Here is a 6,301-nt window from a genome sequence, read left to right as displayed (position 1 = left end):
ATTAAACATTCAAGTGGCTTAATACACCTTTCCATGTAATTAACACTTGTCTCCAAAATAATCAATATTTGTTGTGAGAGAAAAAAAAAAAAAAAAAAAAAAAAAAAGAACAACAAAACAACAAAAAAAAATTCTTATTCTTCTTATTTAATTATATTTTTTGGCTGAATTAAAATAAAACCTCAAGAAATGTTACATGTACGCATTGACCATAGATTTTACTTCAGAAGGTTTTTTTTTCCCAAAAGGCTTCTACTTAAATGAATAAAGTGAAAATAATCATAGAATAGCAAATTTTCCCGATGGTGTTTGTTATTTAAAGTGGCAAACAACAGAGACACTAAGAGTTTAAAATTAGAAAATATTGGTGTTAAAAGTTAATTTCTAAAAGAAAGGAAAAGAGTTAGTTAAATATTAAACTGGCACACACATACATTCTTTCAAAATTATTTGTATTTTTTAAATTAGCTTCAAACTGATTCTTTTAAAAATGAATTTCCATATTGATTAAAAATTTGATACGCAAGCACTAGAATTTTGCTGAATTATTAATTATGACAAATTTATTCCAAAAAATTCTGCCATAGCCAATTTGCTTCATAATTTATATTTCATAAATTATTTTACATTTTATAACATTTCAATTCACATTATAGCTATTAATATACATAATTTCAAAGAATAAATTATACATTTAATTTACATTTATAGAAATAAAATCCATGACAACTTTCATTTCCTAACGGAAATAAACCATACACTGATTTGCTATTAATTAAAAAAAATGCAAGTAGGCACTGAAAATTGCAGTTTTAAACAAATAGTTTAAATTATTCTAACAAATTTCCAGAGAAAAAAACAAACACAGGAAGTGTAAGGCGGAATTAATAACCAACCCTGTTGTCTTAATTTACACCGGGAGGTAATTAGTATCGCTAGTGCCAAGCTATTCAGAGGGATGAGTGTTCCACAGGCGCTACTGCCTCCACCACGACTGGCTCTCATTCCCTTGTAAAGACAGGCTCATACAGAAAAAAAAACCTTCAGTTGTTAAGGCCAGGAGGCTCCACCGGACCGTCTGTCCAAAACAGACCAATCAGGAGTGCACTGCAACTTCTGCCTGTTAATAGCAGACCTGTCACTGAGGACAAGGCAACTAAAACAGTTTCCCTAACTCTCTCTTCCAAGGCCCTCCCTAAGCGAGCAGGAATTGGCTTGGTCAGTCCAAGAGCTCCACGGCTTCCTCTGACCGCACCACAACAGGTCCCTGCACCTCGACGCACCTTGGCTGCCTCCTTAGGCGCCAGCTGCCGGCAGTGCACCCAGGTGGCGCACGTTGACTCGGGCCTGAAGCTGCCCTGTCTGACCAGAGCGCCACCACCTTCAAGAGTCAGATGATGCCAGCTGCGTTCGAGGGCGAGAGCTCCAGTCTTGCCCAGACCTGCCGCAAACACCTCAAAGTTTCCGGTTGCAGACACAGGGGGCAAACTGTGAGCTTGCCCAGGCCCGAAGTGCCGAAAAGCTCAGGAAAACTGTCGGAAACGCCAGTACATCGGCCAGATCGCCTTGGGGAGAGTAACCCGCAACCAGGATTGGGTCAGCATGAGCTGCCAAAATTTAAGGACTGCCAGAGGAATCACAGGATGTTTCGTACCGAAACGTGGAGGCAGTTGACGTCATCATGGCAGCAGCAGCTTCCAGCTATCTTCGGCTCAGACCCGGCCTGGAGACATGAAGGCTTGCCTAACAGGTCCTGAAGTGGAAACTCACTCTCCAAGGGGAATACTTCAGGGAGGCATGCAGTCACCCTTCGGAGGCAGTTGAGCAAAAAGAACAGACGCATGACCTGAGATCGTCCCACCAACCTGAGGAGAATCAGGGGTTTGCCAGATCCCAGAGAAGGGCATGAGGCATCTGGAATCCCCATTCAGGGCCAGGCAATGAGAGATCCAGGATAGGAAAAGACCAGCTGATGTCCAACGAACATCCCGCAGATAAGCGAGCGTGCCCAGCTGCTAGCCCCACGAGAAGAAGAAGTGACAATGCACTGACGTCACGGCAGGCTGAGACGGTCCAACACTAGCGCAACGGAGGCCAGGGACCATTATCCAGCTTGCTGGATTCCGCAGCCAGCATGTCACGGAATTGACTGCCAGGCTGGAGACCGGAAGAGGCTGCAGAGAAGAAGGGCAGTCAGTAATTGGCACTCCGGCAGGTGCTCTGGCCCAACATCTGAGGAGGAGTTCATGCTGGTCACCTCCATCGGATGATCTGGCCTGCAGAATTGCCTCGAGCATGCGACAGTGCTGGAAGAGCAGAAAGCTCAGATTCGGGGGAGGCCCGCAGGTAGCCGATCTGCTCTCCCTCCCGGCAGTGGGAGGTGGAGAAAGAGAAGAATCAGCTGAAGCCTGATCCCCGGACAAGTCTGGGAAAGCCGGGACTCCGATCCCAGGATCAAGGACCTGGGACTCTCCCAGATCCCAGCAATGCGGGGAATCTGACAAGGACCACTCCATGTGTCACAGTGGAATAGCGCTGGCAATGGGAGAGAAGCTCCGAGAGCCGAGGGCATCAGGGTGTTCTTCAACACTATTGGCAGTTCCGGCAGCCAGCCTGCCTTAGCCAAGCTCTGGGCATGACGGTTCTTGCCCTGGGACACCCCAAGCGCCTGTAGACTGCCAGTTATACCAGGAGGGTCCAGTTAATGAAGCGCAGTGATGAGGACATCAGAGCAGAGACCTTGGTGAGTGCACGGGCAGCACCCTCCATCACCTGCCACCGACCGAGAAGCGGCGGAGATTGGAATGCATCTGAGGAGGCGAATCAGAGGTCGCATCCTCCGCACTCGATGGTCTCTGGCACAGTGGGCCCGCTTCATTCATCTGTGCCTGCAGATCCCATGCTGAGCAGCGTCAGCTTGTGGGACGAGATTGGTCCCTCGCATGAGGTGAGCCAGTGCGCGTGTCAGCAGCAGGATGAATGGAGAGAGCAGAGCGTCCATGGAGTGTCGCCTGTGGGGATTCCTGGTGCGTCTCCTTCCAGCCAGCTCCATCAGGGTGAGACACCCCTTGTCACCCTGCCTATGCTTCAACACAGCGGTCTGAAAGGGATCCTTCCTGGGGCCTGGACCCAGCACATCACAGCCGTGGCATGACAGGGTGTGGTTTTGTCACTTCGCCACACGGGTTCTCAGGCTGAAGAAGCGGCAAGAGCCTGTGTTCAGATGCCGGAGGATGGCCGTACGTCCTGAGCAAAGCCATCCCAGAGGAGGAACCTGTCAAGGTCAGATGCCCACCAAGGGCACGACCGGAGGTTCGTGCTGCCTAGGTCGCCAGTCCGCCCAGGGAAGATTCCATGGTGTGGGTGGCCAGGGCTTGCCTCACCCTTCTACGCTCTGTCCCCCACAGGTACCTTGCCCGCACCACACCATGCGCACCGACCGGATGCCAGCTTCTCAGTCTGGCATCCGGGCTCCTGCGCAAGGTTTATGTATTCCGTGCACTGTCAGGGGACAGCTAGTGTAAGCACTCCAACCAGTCACTCCCCGGAGTTGAATCTGTCAATTCAGAAATTCCGATTCCATCCGCCAAGCACAATTCTGATTCCATCCCTTCAACTAGAATCTAGATTCCATCTCCCAATTGTATATTCCTCTTTCCATGCTCTACCCTTCAATATTCTGCATAAATGCTATCTATTCTACCTGGCGATTGCTGCTGATCTTGCCCATCTCCTTTGGTCCTCGTCAACTTCTGGCTCATTGCACGGGCAATGGATCCGTTTCGGGTGCCAGCAGGTGCGGCGTAGCGTCCAGTGCCCACGGATTTCTGCTGCCTGGCAAGTGTAGCCTGGAGCCGTGTGTCTTGAGTGGCCTGCTGAACGGTGTTGCTCAAACGGCAGCCCTGGTGCGGATAGCACCATTACGTAGGGTTGCAGTCGCCTTGACCTCCTGCAGGACCTAGTGCCCGCTGGCAGGCCCTTCAGGGGTCACACTCGCAAGCTTGGTCACTCCCTCATGGAACATTCCCCATAGCGGTCACCAATGACATAAACCCGACATTCCCGGTCAACTGAGTTCTCAGCTCCTGCCTATCCCGCTAGCGCCAGTAAGTCCTGCGAGTTTTTGACCCCTGGTAAATCCGGTGAATGTGCATAGCACTTCCCTCCAAGTAAATCTTGATGTCCTCCACTTCCTACAGGGACCAAAAAACCTTTTAGAACCAATTATGCTTCCCACTGAGCCCGTGACAAGAAATTCCAAGCTCAGCATTTTCAGTAAATCTATGGTAAGGATTGCCCATCTCTCCACCAGCTTAGCCCCAGCAACTAACTATGCATAATGTTACCAACAAACTCTTTATTTTTTTTTTTTTCCCACACCCTTGTGAACTTATCGCCGGCCTGCCTTCCGAGCCAACTCTGACACCAAACAAAGTCCCTCATACCTCCTGGCACATATCCACGTTCCACTGCTCCTTCTTTCCCAGCTCCAGCAGGTCCTCATCAAGCCTCTAAGCTGTTTCCACCTACCCTGGCCCTATTCTTTCAGGCATGGACTCTATGTGCTCAGAAGCATGTTCTTAATTGCTGCCACTCTGTCCATCCTTGGCCGCAGGACGCTTCCTAGGAAATCTCAATCCAAACAGTTCCTGAAGTCACACCGCATAAGTCCCTCACCTTTGCCAGGCCCATGGTCGGAATCACAACTCAACCAGGCAACGTTGCTGCGACAACTGCCTCCAATCTAACCTTGACCACCTCCTGCATGGCTGAGCCCAGTCCAGGCATTGTGGCCACTGGCGACCCCTGGCGCCTGCCAAGACCTGACCAGAAGTACCATTATGGCTCAGATCTCCCTGATACTTGCAGCATAACTCGCCATGTTTGTTCCCACGGTACTTGGGTGGTAAAAATCCCCCAGTATCCGAGCCATGCAACTGCAGGAGAAGGCATCTCAGTGCCCCCTGATCGTGCCCTTATAGAGACCGCCAACAGCGTCTTGTGCTCAACCCTGATTTAACCCAGCAGCTCGCAACCTTTGCCTATATTCCAGAGCTGCCCTTAGCAGCCGCCTCCTTTGTAGCAAATGCCCCACCCCTACTTGCCTCTCCCTCGAACAAGCTATGCCTCATGGGCTACTCAGCTACTGCCACATAAGAATCGAGGATTGCTCGTTTGCAACGCCTTGCACAACTCAGTCCAACCACACCTAACCTCCACCTAACTCTGCCACACTCACTCAAATCATGTCCGCACCCAGCATCAAATGCTTAAACCATTCAGGACTAGCTGACTCAGCCAACCTCCGGAGCAGCCTGTCCAGTACTGCAACAAGCCTTCTAACAGTTTCCGATAACCACCTAAACCTCCGCTGTGAACTGCCTGCACTGCCAGCAAATGCCTGCACTAATCACCTATGCCTGTCAGCATTGCCATCACTAACTGCCTGCACTAACTGCCACATGCCTGTACTAACTGCCACGTACACTGCCTCCTGCCAACGACCTCATAGCAGACAAGGTGCATGCTTGTCCAGCAGAAATCCCTGCCACAACTGCCACTGCTCAGCAGCAGGACCCCAAGAAGCATAATTGCCATGCCTGCTGCCGCACTGCTCAGGTAGCGACACTGCACCTAGCCACAGCTGGATGCCCTACTGCCCATGCCCATGCAATTCCTGTCCCGCATGACTGAGTGCAGAAGAACTAGCATGACGTAACATTGCTAACAAACTGCAGACTCCTGCAGTGCACTCAGCATGCACTCGCGCCTTTGCATAAGCACAAAGCAATGCATACTCCTTCGGGCTGCAATCCGGCCTGCAGACAGAGACCTTGCCACATCGCCTGACTGCAGAAAACCCAGACTGCCATGACACTGCACTCCGCTGGCCACAGCACGCCTGCCTTCCTAATCCACTCTGCCTGAAGCCGAAAGAGAAAGCCATGCCATGCCCTGACTCCTCCAGCACTCGGAGCACCCCAAGTCAAACTGCCCACTCCTGCTCAGCACGCCAGCACTAACTGCCAGCACTAACGCCAGCACTGCCTGCACTGCCTGCCTGCCGCCAGCTAACTGCCAGCACTAACTGCCAGCATAACTGCCTCACTAACTGCACCCTGCAGCAACTGCCAGCACTAACTGCCAGCACTGCCTGCACTGCCTGCACTGCCACCTAACTGCCAGCACCTCACTGCCTGCACTGCCAGCACAACTGCCGCACTAACTGCCACTACCTTCCGCCGCACTGCCTGCCTAACTGCCTGCATAATGCCACACTAACTGCCAACCACTGCCTGCA

The sequence above is a fragment of the Meleagris gallopavo genome, chromosome 10, assembly GCF_905368555.1.
Source record: "Meleagris gallopavo chromosome 10, MGAL_WU_HG_1.1, whole genome shotgun sequence".
NCBI lineage: Eukaryota > Metazoa > Chordata > Aves > Galliformes > Phasianidae > Meleagris > Meleagris gallopavo.
The sequence above is the reverse complement of the archived record's forward strand: the minus strand, read 5'-3'. Positions refer to the sequence as shown.